Raw genomic sequence first — 21,515 nt, forward strand, 5'->3', positions numbered from 1 at the left:
TTTTATATTTAAACAGGTAAATCATTTAAAAAAATGCTGACAACGCCTGGTATTTTTACATAAAATACAATGCAATGTTTTTCAGGTTTTATTTTAAATACTCTTTTTACAAATATATATAAAACAGGTAAATTGTGTTGAAAATTGCTTTCAGCATCTGGTATTTTTAAATACTTTTTTCCAAGCTTCAGAATATATTTTTTGGCCTAAAAAACTCTCTCAAAATGTACAAAAGTAGCAGGACAGCAATGTTTTGCTTAGTTTTTGCTTAATATACTCTTTTTTTTATTTTACACTCAATTGCTTCAAAAAATGCTTTCCGCACCTGGTATTTTTACGTACTTTTTACAAGTTTCAAAATATATATATATTTTTTGCCTAAAATACTCTCTCTATATATATATATTTTTTACACTCAATTGTTTAAAAAATGCTTTCAGCACCTGGTATTTTTTACATACTTTTAACAAGCTTCAAAATAGTTTTGGGGCATAAAATGCTCGCTCAAAATGTACAAAAGTAGCAGGACAACAAGTTTTTTGCTTAAAATACTCTATTTTTTCTTTTACACTCAATTGTTTCAAAAAATGCTTTCAGCATCTGGTATTTTTACATACTTTTTTCAATTTTCAAAATATTTCTTTTGCATAAAATACTCTCTCATATGTACAAAAGTAGCAGGAGAGCAATGTTTTGTTTGTTTTTTGCTTAAAATACTCTTGTTTCGAAAAATGCGTTCATCTCTTTGTATTTTTGCATAAAATACTCTCTCAAATGTACAAAAGTAGCAGGACAACAAGGTTTAGTTTAGTTTTTTGCTTACAATACTCTTTTTCTTTTCTACTCAATTGTTTCAAAAAATGCTTTCAGCACCTGGTATTTTTTACATATGTAATAACCTGATGTTTTAATTATCAGGATATTTATTTTTGCATTTCATTATACAATGCATAGGGCATTTGTAATATTATTTTTTTAAATATGCATTTTGCATTGGGTTAAAATGTTCATTCATTGTGTTTCAACTTAACAGTTTTTTCAAGTTATGTCTGCTTTTATTTTGGTTTTCTGCGCTCGTGTCTATCACGCACGAATGTGACGCAGAGCACGCGCAGAACAGGTGCACACAGAGAGACTCACAGAGAAGCCACGAGGAGCATGTAGTGATGAGCTGCGCTGCGCTGCTGAGGACTGTAACTCGCTTAAAAATGATTAAACTTGCTTAGAGCTGTGTGTCAATCGACCTGGTTAACTTCCCCTTGCGCCGGAGGACCGTGGAGGTCTTGTGTGTGTTCAAGGTGGTGAGTTTTGTACTATTTTGCCATGGATGTAGCTGACGGAGCTAAGCTAATGCTAAGCTAGGCTAAAGCTAAAGAGGCTATCGCGTCTGTGCTGTTTATATCAGACCCAGTCGGGGGAGAGACGGCGTGACCACTGCAGATCTGCACTCACCTTCGTGAGGACGTCGAGGGAGTGGATTGCTGCGCCCATCTTTTCTCCTGGCTAGCTCGCCCATGGACTAAGACCAGTCGCTTTCATCAGTCGTAGTCTATCTCCATCCGAACCCTGCTCATAAATTGGAGTATCTAGCATTAAAGTGGGCAGTTGTCGACAAACTACATGATTACCTGTATGGCACAAAGTTTGAAGTCCGAACAGATAACAATCCATTGACCTATGTGTTGATGTCGGCCAAATTGGATGCAACAGGTCACCGTTGGCTTGCGGCTTTGTCTACATATGATTTTAGTCTCAAGTACAGACCAGGAGTTCAAAACATTGGCGCTGACGCTTTGTCAAGGCGCCCACATCCTGAGCATAACCCTGAAAAACAATGGACAGACATCTCTGCAGATGGTGTCAGAGCAATGTGTCAAACATCAAATGCATCAAAGACAAATACTTTTCTTGTTTAATACAATATATTAATAAGTACTACGGTGTGTCTTTTTGTACATTAACACTTCTGGGAAGCCTGATTTAAATAGTTTTCTACAGTGAGGATCATACTTCTAACCTAGATGGTTTTATACATTGGAATGTCTCTTTTGACGCTTTAGTTAAATTTGAGTTTAAAGGGGTTCTATCGGAACGTGTTGTTACCTCTTTATTTTGAGCCGGTTGGTAAGAGGGTTACACATACTTTTAACAAGCTTCAAAATATTTTTGGGGCATAAAATACTCGCTCAAAATGTACAAAAGTAGCAGGACAGCAATGTTTTTCAGGGTTTTTTTTGGGCATAAATACTCGTTTTTTCATAAAACAGGTAAATTGTGTTGAAAATAGCTTTCAGCACCTGGTATTTTTACATAATTTTTTACAAGTTTCAGAATATATTTTTTGGGCATAAAATACTCTAAATGTACAAAGGTAGCAGGACAGCTCCCTCTGCTGTCCATATTCTAAATAACAGTTTGTACAAAAATGTGACTGACCGTGGCCAATCCAGTTACATGTCTACCCGCAGACATTTTGAGTTATTCACAGATTCTGAAAGTGTGAATTCAAGCTTTACAATGATGTGTCACTCATGTAGATCTGATAATATTTGAGTAAGTTGTGGTCATTTGAATGTAAACAACTCTCAAACCCATTCACTGAGAAAACGGCTTCCCAGAGTCACAGGGGGCGGGGCTCATTTGTATCTCATTGAGATAAGCCCTCCCCCTGTCACACTGACAGCACCTCCCCCTACAGCTGTCACTCAAGACTCAAGAGGAGTGTTGTTATTGATGGTAACTGGACTTGAATCAGAATTAGAAGTTACTATATTAAAATGGAAATACTTGGATTACAAAAGGCCCTGAATAGAATCAAAGAATCAGAATGAGAATAGGGTTCATTGCATTTGTCGATAAACATAATTCACAGGTGATTCAGTGCAACACAAACAACAAAAGATAAGATAAGATAAGAAGAGCCTTTAATGTTACAACGCAGTAGATACAGGGGGAAAGGACAGTAACTTATAGGAAGTTTAAAAAACACTCTTAATAGAAGAACTCTTATAAACAGATGCCAGGGCCAGGTATACGAACTGCAACGGGTCCATGGCTTTGAATATATGAGATATGATATGATAGATATGATATGTACACCACCAGAGTCCAATTACATCAGAGATCACATCCTCATCCTCTTCTTGGTCTGTGCACTCTTCTGTGCTGTGACTCTCGGCTCTTGGCATCAAAGCTGTAAACAAATAACAGGACATTTAAGAAATGGCTAACTATTTCACATAAAACACTCATTAACTATTTATTTTTTTAACACAATGTGAGAGTTTCAATATAAATACCTGAAGTGCTGATAACTCTTGATCTTTGGAAGCCGTCTGAAGAAGGGACTCAGATGCTTCTGCCAGTCCAAGTTCTTGACAAACACTTTGCCATCCGCCGTTCCAACAAGCTGTGGGATATTGAGGTGAGACTCAGGAGAGCTGTTTTCCACTACCTGATGACAAGGGCGACACTGTAAAAAAAATGAGAACAGAAGAAACATATCTTAAGCAGAGAGCAGCACTGAAGTTTTGCCAGGCTAATGTTTACACATTACAGTAGTCAAATAATATAAACTAACCTCAGCGATGTCTTCCAAAGTGTCAACCCTGGTCTTCATGTATGCTCGCTTGATAAGTCCAAAGCCACAATCAGGGGAGAATTTGGTGTGGCCAGCAATGAGGAAGTGGATGTCCATTGTGTAGTGAAGCTTGGCCCCGTCTGCAGAGGGTTGGACGGAAAGTGTATCTGTAGTAGACAGAGAGAGAAAAGGAGATTAGATTAATACATATGACATTTGATTAAGACGTATATGTCTCTATAATTGCTATTCTGCATTTGCACTATTATTAGTACCTGCTGTGCAAAGTCAAAGCTGTAATGCATCCTGATGTCTTTGCTTGCTGGCGGTGAGGGTCCGAAAGACAGCACATTAGATTCTGTTGTAGAGATCTGTGCGTGGCCTGCAGCTTCTGATGTGTGGGAGAAGCTGTTTCCACAGTGATCTGAAGCTTGATGTACAAACTGCAGGCTCACCTGAAAAACAGATGTTGCTTATGGTTAATTATACTCTAATCATTAAAACACGAAAATCACCAAAATAATGTTTTACACTTACCACGCTCCTTAGCAGACTTCACGTAGAGACAGGTCATGTCAGTCAGGGTGTCTTTGCCAATTCTGAAAAGGGGGATAAAAGGATTAGGGTTAACAGTAATATGGGAATAACACGCTTCACAGATAGCAGTTCACATTGTGACGTTAACGGTGTATTTAAGATGCAAAACGCGGAGATATTGGGACATCTGCCCTCGGCTAGCGGGGCTAGCTAGCTCACTTGAGATAACACTGCTCGTAAAAGCAAAACACTTGCAGAACAGCACACCAAAACATAAACATACACTTGAGTTTAAAACCGGCGCACATTAAAGTGATTAAAAGCGGGTGTTTTAGTCGCAAAGCTTACCTGGTTCAGCCGTCCTGTTGTCTCTCCCAACACCGTGCACAGAGAGACACACAGGAAGCTGATAATGGCCAGGCAAGCGTGTGATTGGTTCGAGTGACGCAGTGCGTGCGTGACGTGCAACGTACGTAAGCCACGTGACCAGAAGTGGTATCGGGAGTTGTAGTTTTTTTCTCTTCCCTCGCCGAAAAATAACCCGATAACATAGCAAAGTTTAGCTCCGAATAGCTGCGTTTAGCTCCAGGCTGTGGCGCTAACAGCCGGTTTAGCACCATAAAACACACACAAAGCACGAGCCACGGGTCAAGAAATACTACATAAGTATATAATTTGTACAGACAAAACGCCGAAAAATAACCCGATAACATAGCAAAGTTTAGCTTACAACTTAGTTCCGAATAGCTGCGTTTAGCTCTGGGCTGTGGGGCTAACAGCCGGTTTAGCACCATAAAACAGACACAAAGCACGACCCACACAACCCACGGGCCAACCCACGCCGAAAAATAACCCGATAACATGGTGATAACAGCAAGTAGTCACATTAAGTCCGTATTGTAGAGTGCACTGAGGCAACATGTTAGCTTAGCATTAGCTCCACCGGAGCAGACAAGTAAGATTCTAAAGTGATCACGAGACCGCCTTAAAACACAGCGTTAAAGCAATAATTTAGTAGTAAAGTAAAAGTGTTCCTGAGTAAACAGTTCCGTTGCAATGTAGTCCAGGAAATGTAAGCTCTGAAGACTGTGCTCTGCAGACGGTCTGGAGTAATGAGAGGAAAACACGGAGCAGCAGCTGCCATGTGGTTCACAGCTGATTGGTGGAAAATGTAAACAATACGTTGGCTAGAAAAAGGTGACGCCCCCCAGGAGAGCAGGAAAAAGACCCGAAAACTCCACATTTTTAACAGCTTAATGTGTACGTTTAAGACAACCAAAAGTGTTGTCTGAAGCACACAGGGGCTTATTCATAACTTCAACTAGCACATTCTGCAAAAAAATGAAAATCACAAATTTGGGGGAAAAAAAGTAAAATGATGTTTTTCTCAGTTTCACCGAGGCCGACATGGTCCGACAATTGCCGTGGCGAGTCACAAATGTGTGATTTTAAAGTCAAATTGACTGTGTTTTTGGTTCCACTTTAGTTTCAAAATATCCACACATACTGTGTTTATTTGTTTCTTTGTCTGTTGAAGGCTTTACAAAAGAAGATAAAAGCTCACAGCACCTGGTATTCCCAGGCGGTCTCCCATCCAAGTACTAACCAGGCCCAACCCTGCTTGGCTTCCGAGATCAGACGAGATCGGGCAGGTCCAGGGTGGTATGGCCGTGAGCGAAATGTTCCAGGTCAAAACTCGTATAAATGGCTTTTTTTGCATCAAACGCTGTCTTTTCGTGAAGAGTACCTTCACGCCACTTGCTCGGTCAAAATTGGGATATCTCAATGAAATTTTTTTTTTTGACAGGTGAAAAAGTGTGAAAATGCTCACAGCACCTGGTATTCCCAGGCGGTCTCCCATCAAAGTACTAACCAGGCCCAACCCTGCTTGGCTTCCGAGATCAGACGAGATCGGGCTGGTACAGGGTGGTATGGCCGTGAGCGAAATGTTCCAGGTCAAAACTCGTATAAATGGCTTTTTTTGCATCAAACGCTGTCTTTTCGTGAAGAGTACCTTCACGTCACTTGCTCGGTCAAAATTGGGATATCTCAATGAAAAACTTCTTTTATTTTTTTATTTTTTTTTTGACAGGTGAAAAAGTGTGAAAATGCTCACAGCACCTGGTATTCCCAAGCGGTCTCCCATCCAAGTACTAACCAGGCCCAACCCTGCTTGGCTTCCGAGATCAGACGAGATCGGGCGGGTCCAGGGTGGTATGGCCGTGAGCGAAATGTTCCAGGTCAAAACTCGTATAAATGGCTTTTTTTGCATCAAACGCTGTCTTTTCGTGAAGAGTAACTTCACGCCACTTGCTCGGTCAAAATTGGGATATCTCAATGAAAAACTTCTTTTATTTTTTTTTTGACAGGTGAAAAAGTGTGAAAATGCTCACAGCACCTGGTATTCCCAGGCGGTCTCCCATCCAAGTACTAACCAGGCCCAACCCTGCTTGGCTTCCGAGATCAGACGAGATCGGGCGGGTCCAGGGTGGTATGGCCGTGAGCGAAATGTTCCAGGTCAAAATTCGTATAAATGGCTTTTTTTGCATCAAACGCTGTCTTTTCGTGAAGAGTACCTTCACGCCACTTGCTCGGTCAAAATTGGGATATCTCAATGAAATTTTTTTTTTTTGACAGGTGAAAAAGTGTGAAAATGCTCACAGAACCTGGTATTCCCAGGCGGTCTCCCATCAAACTACTAACCAGGCCCAACCCTGCTTGGCTTCCGAGATCAGACGAGATCGGGCGGGTCCAGGGTGGTATGGCCTTGAGCAAAATGTTCCAGGTCAAAACTCGTATAAATGGCTTTTTTTGCATCAAACGCTGTCTTTTCGTGAAGAGTACCTTCACGCCACTCACTCGGTCAAAATTGGGATATCTCAATGAAATTTTTTTTTTTTTTTTTTTGACAGGTGAAAAAATGTGAAAATGCTCACAGCACCTGGTATTCCCAGGCGGTCTCCCATCAAAGTACTAACCAGGCCCAACCCTGCTTGGCTTCCGAGATCAGACGAGATCGGGCGGGTCCAGGGTGGTATGGCCGTGAGCAAAATGTTCCAGGTCAAAACTCGTATAAATGGCTTTTTTTGCATCAAACGCTGTCTTTTCGTGAAGAGTACCTTCACGCCACTTGCTCGGTCAAAATTGGGATATCTCAATGAAATTTTTTTTTTTTGACAGGTGAAAAAGTGTGAAAACGCTCACAGCACCTGGTATTCCCAGGCGGTCTCCCATCAAAGTACTAACCAGGCCCAACCCTGCTTGGCTTCCGAGATCAGACGAGATCGGGCGGGTCCAGGGTGGTATGGCCGTGAGCGAAATGTTCCAGGTCAAAACTCGTATAAATGGCTTTTTTTGCATCAAACGCTGTCTTTTCGTGAAGAGTACCTTCACGCCACTTGCTCGGTCAAAATTGGGATATCTCAATGAAATTTTTTTTTTTTTTTTTTTTTTTTTGACAGGTGAAAAAGTGTGAAAATGCTCACAGCACCAGGTATTCCCAGGCGGTCTCCCATCAAAGTACTAACCAGGCCCAACCCTGCTTGGCTTCCGAGATCAGACGAGATCGGGCGGGTCCAGGGTGGTATGGCCGTGAGCGAAATGTTCCAGGTCAAAACTCGTATAAATGGCTTTTTTTGCATCAAACTCTGTCTTTTCGTGAAGAGTACCTTCACGCCACTTGCTCGGTTAAAATTGGGATATCTCCGAGATCAGACGAGATCGGGAGGACTGAACTGGGCTCTTGCGGCTTTTTGCGCAGGAGTCTGGGCTCTTGCAGCCCGACTCAACTGGGCTCTGCGGCCCGACTCAACTGGGCCCTTGCGGCCCGACTCAACTGGGCTCTTGCGGCCCGACTCAACCATCAAATCAACTGTCATAGGTCGGTCGAAAAACTACAAGATGCAGTACCTATCCAAGATGCAGTACCTATCCAAGATGCACGACTTGGGACAAGATGCACGACTTGGGACAAGAACCACCACCACCACTGGGCCCTTGCGGCCCAACTCAACTTTGCGGCCCGACTCAACTGTCAACTCAACTGTCAAAGGTCGGTCGAAAAACTACAAGTTGCAGTACCTATCCAAGATGCAGTACCTATCCAAGATGCAGTACCTATCCAAGATGCACTACTTGGGACAAGATGCACGACTTGGGACAAGATGCACTACTACTACTACTACTACTACTACTACTACAACTGGGCCCTTGCGGCCCGACTCTACCGACTCAACTGGACCCTTGCAGCCCGACTCAACCGGGCTCTTGCGGCCCGACTCAACCGGGCTCTTGCGGCCCGACCCAACCGGGCTCCTGCGGCTCCTGCGCCATTGACATCGCTGTCAATGTGCGCCATTGACATCGCTGTCAATGGCGCGCCCGGAGCCATCAGCGACGCACGCGTCTTCCGCGCGGCAGAAGTTGAAGCCGGCGCATTGAGTTTTAAGACGCGAGAGACCAAAGTTGTCACTTTATTTCTTGAACAGAGTTGGTTATTGTTGGCCGTAACCATGGTGCTGGAACAGGAACATCAAAAACTACCTCGTCTCCTGAGCCCGCTCTTAGCTCCGCCCCAGAGACCACACACGCGCACTAGAGACGAGGGTCGCTACAATATGAATAAAATAACTGTTATGTTGTGGTGTGATGTAGCATTTATTTAGGTGGGTTAATGTGCAATATACATATTTATACATCTAAGTAAATACTAAGTCAAAGGAATATTGTTTAATTGCTGGATTAATTAATTGGAGCTTATATAATAGTGTTTGTATTCTACAGTTGTTAAATATGGTCTTGTGTTTATTGCTGTTAATATGATTTATTGTGTGTAATGTAAAATATTTTCAAATTATATTTTTGATACTGCTAAGTTGATTGATTTATAGTGGTTCTAGTTGACTGTTATGCTAGTTTTTGAAGGTTTTTACATGACTGAGTTTTGAGTTTATTTCAGTCTGCAGTTAAGCCTTGTGTTTGATAGTCGTCCTTGTTCATGTGTCTTCAACTTAATTTAGCCAAGTAGCTTGTGTTATGCTGTTATAACATTATGCAAAAATGGCATGAGTTCAGCCGGACTCATTAGGTCCGGACCTGAACCTGAACCTCTGGATTCGAATCCGGACTTAAACCTGAACGAGGGTTTAGGTATGCATCCCTACACGTGACCCACAGTAAACACACGAGACCCACAGTAAACACTGTTATTGATATGTATAGTGCTATATAGTGCAGCCCTATTTTTGTGCATCAAAACATCTCTGTCTGTTTTTTAGCTAAACCCATCCGTCAAGGCCAACTTCTCTGAGCGTTGCCTAACCCCGGAGTGACCCGAGCCAGCCTGCTGAAGGCAAGAGGAAGCCTTCTCCTGGTCACTCTCCTCTTTGTTGTTCAAATCAGATGGATGATGCTGTGCTGTCCTCTCTCTGCAGCTGCTTTGAGGATGAAGAATAGGCTCCAATGAACAGACTGTAGAGCTGCACACACCATGGAACAGCAGAAGACACCAGCTCCAGACTTACCTGTCTCACCCTCTTCTTGTGTTTGCATCAGGGCTGAGGACACCAGCTCCAGACTTACCTGTCTCACCCTCTTCTTGTGTTTGCATCAGGGCTGAGGACACCAGCTCCAGACTTACCTGTCTCACCCTCTTCTTGTGTTTGCATCAGGGCTGAGGACACCAGCTCCAGACTTACCTGTCTCACCCTCTTCTTGTGTTTGCATCAGGGCTGAGGACACCAGCTCCAGACTTACCTGTCTCACCCTCTTCTTGTGTTTGCATCAGGGCTGAAGGAGAGAGTCATGTCATATTATCATTTGATAACCTCTAGTTACAGTGAGGGAAATAAGTATTTGTGTGACTGAATCCAGAAAATTGCCAGTACTATCTCAACAATATTCTGCAGAAAAAAAAACATTAGTGTCTTCTGGACACCGTTTTTGAAAACTTCCATCCAAAAGTGACTCTCAGTCCGTCTGGTCTGAGACCTCAGATATTTATTCTCTCCTGAGTAAGCCTTGCTGTTTTTCTATGTGTTTACACTGTTCACCTTTGTTCCCCTGACAGCCCTGTCACAGCACCCTCATCACTGATGGGCTGATCCAGTCACATGGTTTTCAAAAATACTGCTGTTCACTACTTGTACAGTAAATTGAACTGTCATATATGTCATACTTTATTTTTATTTAAATGTATTTAAACATAGTCTTGAGTACTTTTAGTTTGGCACCTTATGTTTTAGAACTAAAAAAATATTTCTAACAATCAGAATAAATTTGAGATTTTTGGTTAGTCGCCGCACTCCAAATTGTATGATTTCCCCTTGTGACCACGAGCTGGCACCACCACTCAACAGTGTAGGATAACACTCACTCTGTCACTCATCCACCCTCTGCCCAGTAATGCAGGGTCCCCCAGGGCTCAGTCCTCGGCCCCCTCCTCTTCATCTGCTACCCCCTTGGTCACATTCTCCGCCAACTCAACCTGGACTTCCACTGCTACGCTGACGACATCCAGACCCTCACCCACAACCAAACCCCTCCCCTCGCCCACATCCGAACCCTCCCATCGCCCACATCCGAACCCTCACCTCACCCACATCCATCACCCCCTCCATAAGAGTTTAGACCTGGAACATTTCGCTCACGGCCATACCACCCCGGACCCGCCCGATCTCGTCTGATGTCGGAAGCACACAGAGCACACCGTGACTGACCCAAACACTGTGACTGACCCGCATTCAGAGTACACCGTGACTGACCCGCACACAGAGCACACCGTGACTGACCCGCACACAGAGCACACCGTGACTGACCCACCCACGTGACTGACCCGCACACAGAGCACACCGTGACTGACCCGCACACAGAGCACACCGTGACTGACCCGCACACAGAACACACCGTGACTGACCCGCACACAGAACAAACCGTGAGTGACCCGCACACAGAACACACCGTGACTGACCCGCACACAGAACACACCGTGACTGACCCGCACACAGAGCACACCGTGACTGACCCGCACACAGAACACACCGTGACTGACCCGCACACAGAACACACCGTGACTGACCCGCAAACAGAACACACCGTGACTGACCCGCACACAGAACACACCGTGACTGACCCGCACACAGAGCACACCGTGACTGACCCGCACACAGAACACACCGTGACTGACCCGCACACAGAGCACACCGTGACTGACCCGCACACAGAACACACCGTGACTGACCCGCACACAGAACACACCGTGACTGACCCGCAAACAGAACACACCGTGACTGACCCGCACACCGTGACTGACCCGCACTCAAACCAAACCGTGACTGACCCGGACACTGAGCACACCGTGACTGACCCGCACACAGAACACACCGTGACTGACCCGCACACAGAACACACCGCGACTGACCCGCACAGAGAACACACTGTGACTGACCCGCACACCGTGACTGACCCGCACACAGAGCACACCGTGACTGACCCGCACACAGAGCACACCGTGACTGACCCGCACACTGAGCACACCGTGACTGACCCGCACACAGAGCACACCGTGACTGACCCGCACACAGAACACACTGTGACTGACCCGCACAGAGAACACACGGTGACTGACCCGCACACCGTGACTGACCCGCACACCGTGACTGACCTGCACATAGAGCACAACGTGACTGACCCGCACACCGTGACTGACCCGCACACAGAACACACTGTGACTGACCCGCACACCGTGACTGACCCGCACGCCGTGACTGACCCGCACGCCGTGACTGACCCGCACACCGTGACTGACCCGCACACCGTGACATATCCGCACATCGTGACTGACCCGCAAACCGTGACTCACCCGCACACCGTGACTGACCCGCTCACCGTGACTGACCCGCACACAGAACACACCGTGAATGACCCGCACACAGAGCACACCGTGACTGACTCGCACACAGAGCACACCGTGACTGACCCGCACATAGAACACACCGTGACTGATCCGCACACCGTGACTGACCCGCTCACCGTGACTGACCCGCACACCGTGACTGACCCGCAAACCGTGACTGACCCGCACGCCGTGACTGACCCGCACGCCGTGACATATCCGAACATCGTGACTGACCCGCAAACCGTGACTCACCCGCACACCGTGACTGACCCGCAAACCGTGACTGACCCGCACGCCGTGACTGACCCGCACGCCGTGACTGACCCGCACGCCGTGACATATCCGCACATCGTGACTGACCCGCAAACCGTGACTCACCCGCACACCGTGACTGACCCGCACACAGAACACACCGTGAATGACCCGCACACAGAGCACACCGTGACTGACTCGCACACAGAGCACACCGTGACTGACCCGCACATAGAACACACCGTGACTGATCCGCACTCCGTGACTCACCCGCACACAGTGACTGACCCGCACACAGAGCACACCGTGACTGACCCGCACACAGAACACACCGTGACTGACCCGCACTCAGAACACACCGTGACTGACCCGCACACAGAACAAACCGTGAGTGACCCGCACACAGAGCACACCGTGACTGTCCCGCACACAGAACACACCGTGACTGACCCGCACACAGAACACACCGTGACTGACCCGCACACCGTGACTGACCCGCACACCTTGACTGACCCGCACTCAGAGCAAACCGTGACTAAAGCGCATACAGAACACACTGTGACTGACACGCACACTGAGCACACCGTGACTGACCCGGACACCGTGACTGACCCGCACACTGAGCACACCGTGACTGACCCTTACACAGAGCACACCGTGACTGACCCGCACACAGAGCACACCGTGACTGACCCGCACACAGAGCACACCGTGACTGACCCGCACACAGAACAAACCGTGACTGACCCGCACACAGAACAAACCGTGACTGACCCGGACACCGTGACTGACCCGCACACTGAGCACACCGTGACTGACCCGCACACAGAGCACACCGTGACTGACCCGCACACAGAACACACCGTGACAGACCCGCACACAGAACACACCGTGACTGACCCGCACACAGAGCACACCGTGACTGACCCGCACACCGTGACTGACCCGCACTCAAACCAAACCGTGACTGACCCGCACACTGAGCACACCGTGACTGACCCGCACACAGAACACACCGTGACTGACCCGCACACAGAACACACCGCGACTGACCCGCACAGAGAACACACTGTGACTGACCCGCACACCGTGACTGACCCGCATACAGAGCACACCGTGACTGACCCGCACACAGAGCACACCGTGACTGACCCGCACACTGAGCACACCGTGACTGACCCGCACACAGAGCACACCGTGACTGACCCGCACACAGAGCACACCGCGACTGACCCGCACACAGAACACACTGTGACTGACCCGCACAGAGAACACACTGTGACTGACCCGCACACCGTGACTGACCTGCACATAGAGCACAACGTGACTGACCCGCACACCGTGACTGACCCGCACACAGAACACACTGTGACTGACCCGCACACCGCGACAGACCCGCTCACCGTGACTGACCCGCACACCGTGACTGACCAGCAAACCGTGACTGACCCGCACGCCGTGACTGACCCGCACACCGTGACATATCCGCACATCGTGACTGACCCGCAAACCGTGACTCACCCGCACACCGTGACTGACCCGCAAACCGTGACTGACCCGCACGCCGTGACTGACCCGCACGCCGTGACTGACCCGAACACAGAACACACCGTGACTGACCCGCACACAGAGCACACCGTGACTGACCCGCACACAGAGCACACCGCGACTGACCCGCACACAGAACACACTGTGACTGACCCGCACACCGTGACAGACCCGCACACCGTGACCGACCTGCACACAGAACACACCGTGACTGACCCGCACACAGAACACACTGTGACTGACCCGCACACCGTGACAGACCCGCACACCGTGACTGACCCGCACACCATGACTGACCCGCAAACCGTAACTGACCTGCAAACCGTAACTGACCTGCACATAGAGCACAACGTGACTGACCCGCACACAGAGCACACCGTGACAGACCCGCACACTGTGACTGACCCGCAAACCGTGACTGACCCGCACACCGTGACTGACCCGCACACCGTGACAGACCCGCACATCGTGACTGACCCGCACACCGTGACTGACCTGCACATAGAGCACACTGCGACTGACCCGCACACCGTGACTGACCCGCACACTGTGACTAACCCGCACACAGATAACACAGTGACTGACCCGCACACTGAACACACCGTGACTGACCCGCACACAGAACACACCGTGACTGACCCGCACACAGAACACACCGTGACTGACCCGCACACAGAGCTTACCGTGAATGACCCGCACGCCGTGACTGACCCGCACGCTGTGATTGACCCGCACGCCGTAATTGACCCGCAAGCCGTGACTGACCCGCACGCCGTGACTGACCCGCACGCCGTGACATACCCGAAAACCGTGACTGACCCGCACACCGTGACTCACCCGCACACAGTGACTGACCCGCACACCGTGACTGACCCGCACACAGAGCAAACCGTGACTGACCCGCACACAGAACACACCGTGACTGACCCGCACAAGGAGCACACCGTGACTGACCCGCACACAGAACACGTCGTGACTGACCCGCACACCATGAATGACCCGCACGCCGTGACTGACCCGCACGCCGTGACTGACCCGCACACCGTGACTCACCCGCACACAGAACACACCGTGAATGACCCGCACACAGAGCACACCGTGACTGACTCGCACACAGAGCACACCGTGACTGACCCGCACATAGAGCACACCGTGACTGACCCGCACACAGAGCACACCGTGACTGATCCGAACTCCGCGACTCACCCGCACACAGTGACTGACCCGCACGCCGTGACTGACCCGCACACAGAACACGCCGTGACTGACCCGCACACAGAACACGCCGTGACTGACCCGCACACAGAACACGCCGTGACTGACCCGCACACAGAACAAACCGTGACTGACACGCACACTGAGCACACCGTGACTGACCCGGACACCGTGACTGACCCGCACACTGAGCACACCGTGACTGACCCGCACACAGAACAAACCGTGACTGACCCGCACTCAGAGCACACCGTGACTGACCCGGACACCGTGACTGACACGCACACTGAGCACACCGTGACTGACCCGGACACCGTGACTGACCCGCACACTGAGCACACCGTGACTGACCCTTACACAGAGCACACCGTGACTGACCCTTACACAGAACACACAGTGACTGACCCGCACACAGAGCACACCGTGACTGACCCGCACTCATAGCACACCGTGACTGACCCGCACACAGAGCACACCGTTACTGACCCGCACACAGAACAAACCGCGACTGACCAGCACACAGAACACACCGTGACTGACCCGCACACAGAACACACCGTGACTGACCCGCACACAGAGCACACCGTGACTGACCCGCACACAGAGCACACCGTGACTGACCCGCACACCGTGACTGACCCGCACTCAGAGCAAACCGTGACTAACTCGCACACATACCACACCGTGACTGACCCAAACACAGAGCACACCGTGACTGACCCGCACACAGAACACACCGTGACTGACCCGCACACAGAGCACACCGTGACAGACCCGCACACCGTGACAGACCTGCACACCGTGACCGACCTGCACATAGAGCACAACTTGACTGACCCGCACACAGAACACACTGTGACTGACCCGCACACCGTGACAGACCCGCACACCGTGACTGACCCGCACACCATGACTGACCCGCACACCATGACTGACCTGCACATAGAGCACAACGTGACTGACCCGCACACAGAGCAAACCGTGACTGACCCAAACACAGAACACACCGTGACTGACCCGAACACAGAACACACCGTGACTGACCCGCACACAGAGCACACCGTGACTGACCCGCACACAGAGCACGCCGTGACTGACCCGCACACAGAGCACACCGTGACTGACCCGCACACCGTGACTCACCCGCACACCGCGACTGACCCGCACACAGAACACACTGTGACTGACCCGCACACCGTGACAGACCCGCACACCGTGACTGACCCGCACACCGTGACCGACCTGCACACAGAACACACCGTGACTGACCCGCACACAGAACACACTGTGACTGACCCGCACACCGTGACAGACCCGCACACCGTGACTGACCCGCACACCATGACTGACCCGCAAACCGTAACTGACCTGCACATAGAGCACAACGTGACTGACCCGCACACAGAGCACACCGTGACAGACCCGCACACTGTGACTGACCCGCACACCGTGACTGACCCGCACACAGAACACACTTTGACTGACCCGCACACCGTGACAGACCCGCACACCGTGACTGACCCGCACACCGTGACTGACCTGCACATAGAGCACACTGCGACTGACCCGCACACCGTGACTGACCCGCACACCGTGACTAACCCGCACACAGATAACACAGTGACTGACCCGCACACTGAACACACCGTGACTGACCCGCACACAGAACACACCGTGACTGACCCGCACACAGAGCACACCGTGACTGACCCGCACACAGAGCTTACCGTGAATGACCCGCACGCCGTGACTGACCCGCACGCTGTGATTGACCCGCACGCCGTAATTGACCCGCAAGCCGTGACTGACCCGCACGCCGTGACTGACCCGCACGCCGTGACATATCCGAAAACCGTGACTGACCCGCACACCGTGACTCACCCGCACACCGTTACTCACCCGCACACAGAACACACCGTGAATGACCCGCACACAGAGCACACCGTGACTGACTCGCACACAGAGCACACCGTGACTGACCCGCACTCCGTGACTCACCCGCACACAGTGACTGACCCGCACACCGTGACTGACCCGCACACAGAGCAAACCGTGACTGACCCGCACACAGAACACACCGTGACTTACCCGCACAAGGAGCACACCGTGACTGACCCGCACACAGAACACGTCGTGACTGACCCGCACACCATGAATGACCCCCACACCGTGACTGACCCGCACTCTGAGCACACTTCGACTGACCCGCACTCAAAGCACACCGTGACTGACCCGCACTCAAAGCACACCGTGACTGACCCGCACGCCGTGACTGACCCGCACACCGTGACTCACCCGCACACAGAACACACCGTGAATGACCCGCACACAGAGCACACCGTGACTGACTCGCACACAGAGCACACCGTGACTGACCCGCACACAGAGCACGCCGTGACTGACCCGCACACAGAACACGCCGTGACTGACCCGCACACAGAACAAACCGTGACTGACACGCACACTGAGCACACCGTGACTGACCCGGACACCGTGACTGACCCGCACACTGAGCACACCGTGACTGACCCGCACACAGAACAAACCGTGACTGACCCGCACTCAGAGCACACCGTGACTGACCCGGACACCGTGACTGACACGCACACTGAGCACACCGTGACTGACCCGGACACCGTGACTGACCCGCACACTGAGCACACCGTGACTGACCCTTACACAGAGCACACCGTGACTGACCCTTACACAGAACACACAGTGACTGACCCGCACACAGAGCACACCGTGACTGACCCGCACTCATAGCACACCGTGACTGACCCGCACACAGAGCACACCGTTACTGACCCGCACACAGAACAAACCGCGACTGACCAGCACACAGAACACACCGTGACTGACCCGCACACAGAACACACCGTGACTGACCCGCACACAGAGCACACCGTGACTGACCCGCACACCGTGACTGACCCGCACTCAGAGCAAACCGTGACTAACTCGCACACATACCACACCGTGACTGACCCAAACACAGAACACACCGTGACTGACCCGAACACAGAACACACCGTGACTGACCCGCACACAGAGCACACCGTGACTGACCCGCACACAGAACACACCGTGACTGACCCGCACACAGAACACACCGTGACTGACCCGCACACAGAGCACACCGTGACAGACCCGCACACCGTGACAGACCTGCACACCGTGACCGACCTGCACATAGAGCACAACTTGACTGACCCGCACACAGAACACACTGTGACTGACCCGCACACCGTGACAGACCCGCACACCGTGACTGACCCGCACACCATGACTGACCCGCACACCATGACTGACCTGCACATAGAGCACAACGTGACTGACCCGCACACAGAGCAAACCATGACTGACCCAAACACAGAACACACCGTGACTGACCCGAACACAGAACACACCGTGACTGACCCGCACACAGAGCACACCGTGACTGACCCGCACACAGAGCACGCCGTGACTGACCCGCACACAGAGCACACCGTGACTGACCCGCACACCGTGACTCACCCGCACACCGCGACTGACCCGCACACAGAACACACTGTGACTGACCCGCACACCGTGACAGACCCGCACACCGTGACTGACCCGCACACCGTGACCGACCTGCACACAGAACACACCGTGACTGACCCGCACACAGAACACACTGTGACTGACCCGCACACCGTGACAGACCCGCACACCGTGACTGACCCGCACACCATGACTGACCCGCAAACCGTAACTGACCTGCACATAGAGCACAACGTGACTGACCCGCACACAGAGCACACCGTGACAGACCCGCACACTGTGACTGACCCGCAAACCGTGACTGACCCGCACACCGTGACTGACCCGCACACAGAACACACTTTGACTGACCCGCACACCGTGACAGACCCGCACACCGTGACTGACCCGCACACCGTGACTGACCTGCACATAGAGCACACTGCGACTGACCCGCACACCGTGACTGACCCGCACACCGTGACTAACCCGCACACAGATAACACAGTGACTGACCCGCACACTGAACACACCGTGACTGACCCGCACACAGAACACACCGTGACTGACCCGCACACAGAATACACCGTGACTGACCCGCACACAGAACACACCGTGACTGACCCGCACACAGAGCACACCGTGACTGACCCGCACACAGAGCTTACCGTGAATGACCCGCACGCCGTGACTGACCCGCACGCTGTGATTGACCCGCACGCCGTAATTGACCCGCAAGCCGTGACTGACCCGCACGCCGTGACTGACCCGCACGCCGTGACATATCCGAAAACCGTGACTGACCCGCACACCGTGACTCACCCGCACACCGTTACTCACCCGCACACAGAACACACCGTGAATGACCCGCACACAGAGCACACCGTGACTGACTCGCACACAGAGCACACCGTGACTGACCCGCACTCCGTGACTCACCCGCACACAGTGACTGACCCGCACACCGTGACTGACCCGCACACAGAGCAAACCGTGACTGACCCGCACACAGAACACACCGTGACTGACCCGCACAAGGAGCACACCGTGACTGACCCGCACACAGAACACGTCGTGACTGACCCGCACACCATGAATGACCCCCACACCGTGACTGACCCGCACTCTGAGCACACTTCGACTGACCCGCACTCAAAGCACACCGTGACTGACCCGCACTCAGAACACACCGTGACTGACCCGCACTCAGAACACACCGTGACTGACCCGCACTCAGAACACACAGTGACTGACCCGCACTCAGAACAAAGAAAAAAAGAGAAAAAGAAGAAGTTTTTGATTGAAATATCCCAATTTTGACCGAGCAAGTGGCGTGAACATACTCTTCATGAAAAGAGAGTGTTTGATGCAATAACTCTTTATACGAGTTTTGACCTGGAACATTTTGCTGGGGCCATGTCATTTATGGCTTTGTAGGTCAGGAGTAGAATATTAAAATTTCTGTTGAAATGCAGAAGGGTCTGAAACCCGAGTCAGAGCCAATGACGTTGTCGGACCATAATCGTCCGATCCCAGCCGGAGGTTTTAACGCGTCACACTGAAGATAGGGAAGTTGCTTTTCACCCCTGTTCGTCACAAGGGCGCCGGTCCAGCTGGCAGCCCGGTGTAAACACTTGGCGACGAGCCCTCGCGGCCCACCCGCGCCCTCCGGCCGCCGCACAGTATGCCGTCGCGATGTGCCCTGGCTCCGAGCCCCCCTGGATGGCGCTGTACCGCGTTTACACAAAGAAGGAACTCATGAAACTGCGGAGAACCGCCGTCTTACCCGGAGAACGTCACGTTATCCCGGCGGACATCCTAAGGAAAACACAGAGAAGCAGAAGGGCTGGACGTAAACTCAGAGAGAAGAGAGGAGAAAACAGGAAGGTGGTTCCCGCCGTAGTCATGGGTAACGTGAGGTCCCTTCAAAATAAAATGACGGAAATAGCGAGCCTCATGCGGTCCCAGAGGATTTATAGGGACAGCAGCGTCTTGATTTTCACAGAGACCTGGTCAACAGCAGAAATGCCAGACTCTATTGTAGGTTTGGACAATTTTCATCTGCTGCGGGCGACAGAACGAGAGAATGCGGAAAGAAAAGAGGTGGAGGGCTGAAGAAGAGAGATGGAGGTCTGGCTGTGTATGTGAACACGAGCTGGTGTAAACCCGAACACTGCACAGTGAAGCAGCAGCTATGTAACAAGGATATTGAACTATTGGCTATTGGCATGGCTGCCCCGGGAGTTCTCACATTTTGATCGCAGTCTATGTGGCCCCGTCTGCCAATGCTGAATATGCTTGTGAAGCACTGCTCTCCTGCAGTTGTAGGCTGCAAACACAGCATCCAAGGCAAGACAAGGCAAGGCAAGTTTATTTGTAGAGCACATTTCATACACAAGGCAATTCAAAGTGCTTCACAGCAGGAAAAATGCATTCAAATCACAAAGAAATGACAGAAACAGAAATACAATAAAATTAACTAAATTAAAAATTATCAATCCAACTGATTTTCTAAACTAATAAAATCACAAACAAAAGAGAGAAGTGCAAAGAAAAAATCCTTTCAGTCATATGCGCAGCTAAACAAAACTGTTTTTAGCTTAGATTTGAACATTGTCAGAGTAGAAGCCTGTCTCACATCTTCAGGAAGAATGTTCCAGATTTTAGCTGCATAAAACTGAAACGCAGATTCCACAGGCTCTCTTCCTCGTCTCTGGTGACTTTAACCACGCTTCTCCCTCTTCTGTTCTACCAACATACACCCAGTATGTCTCCTGCCCCACCAGAGACAATAGAACATTGGACTTGTTTTTTGCCAACACCAAAAGAGACTTACTCTTCTTCCCCCCTCCCTCCCCTGGGCCGCTCGGACCACAACCTTGTACATCTGAGGCTTGTGTTTGAACCCATCGTGCGCAGGCAGCCTGTGGTGCCCCGTGTGGTGAGGAGGTGGTCTGCTGAGAGCGAGGAGGCTCTGAGGGA

The 21,515-nt window shown here is 50.7% G+C and overlaps 8 non-coding genes across 8 annotated transcripts; all 8 read right to left on the bottom strand.

The window, feature by feature from the left end:
• Positions 1-5,674: 5,674 nt before the first annotated feature.
• Positions 5,675-5,793, bottom strand: LOC140375214 (5S ribosomal RNA). Its single transcript, XR_011929518.1, has one exon. It is a non-coding gene; the product is annotated as a 5S ribosomal RNA (ribosomal RNA).
• Positions 5,794-5,941: 148 nt separating this feature from the next.
• On the bottom strand, positions 5,942-6,060 carry LOC140374844 (5S ribosomal RNA). The gene has a single exon (XR_011929170.1). It is a non-coding gene; the product is annotated as a 5S ribosomal RNA (ribosomal RNA).
• A 166-nt stretch (positions 6,061-6,226) lies between these two features.
• On the bottom strand, positions 6,227-6,345 carry LOC140374941 (5S ribosomal RNA). Its single transcript, XR_011929263.1, has one exon. It is a non-coding gene; the product is annotated as a 5S ribosomal RNA (ribosomal RNA).
• Positions 6,346-6,503: 158 nt separating this feature from the next.
• On the bottom strand, positions 6,504-6,622 carry LOC140374827 (5S ribosomal RNA). The gene has a single exon (XR_011929153.1). It is a non-coding gene; the product is annotated as a 5S ribosomal RNA (ribosomal RNA).
• A 149-nt stretch (positions 6,623-6,771) lies between these two features.
• LOC140374866 (5S ribosomal RNA) lies at positions 6,772-6,890 on the bottom strand. The gene has a single exon (XR_011929192.1). It is a non-coding gene; the product is annotated as a 5S ribosomal RNA (ribosomal RNA).
• Positions 6,891-7,046: 156 nt separating this feature from the next.
• LOC140375058 (5S ribosomal RNA) lies at positions 7,047-7,165 on the bottom strand. Its single transcript, XR_011929374.1, has one exon. It is a non-coding gene; the product is annotated as a 5S ribosomal RNA (ribosomal RNA).
• Positions 7,166-7,314: 149 nt separating this feature from the next.
• On the bottom strand, positions 7,315-7,433 carry LOC140374833 (5S ribosomal RNA). The gene has a single exon (XR_011929159.1). It is a non-coding gene; the product is annotated as a 5S ribosomal RNA (ribosomal RNA).
• Positions 7,434-7,595: 162 nt separating this feature from the next.
• On the bottom strand, positions 7,596-7,714 carry LOC140375176 (5S ribosomal RNA). Its single transcript, XR_011929482.1, has one exon. It is a non-coding gene; the product is annotated as a 5S ribosomal RNA (ribosomal RNA).
• Positions 7,715-21,515: the final 13,801 nt, after the last annotated feature.

This window comes from Eucyclogobius newberryi, unplaced genomic scaffold (assembly GCF_026437365.1).
Source record: "Eucyclogobius newberryi isolate DKJ021-1_F unplaced genomic scaffold, fEucNew1.0.hap1 SCAF_32, whole genome shotgun sequence".
Lineage (NCBI taxonomy): Eukaryota > Metazoa > Chordata > Actinopteri > Gobiiformes > Gobiidae > Eucyclogobius > Eucyclogobius newberryi.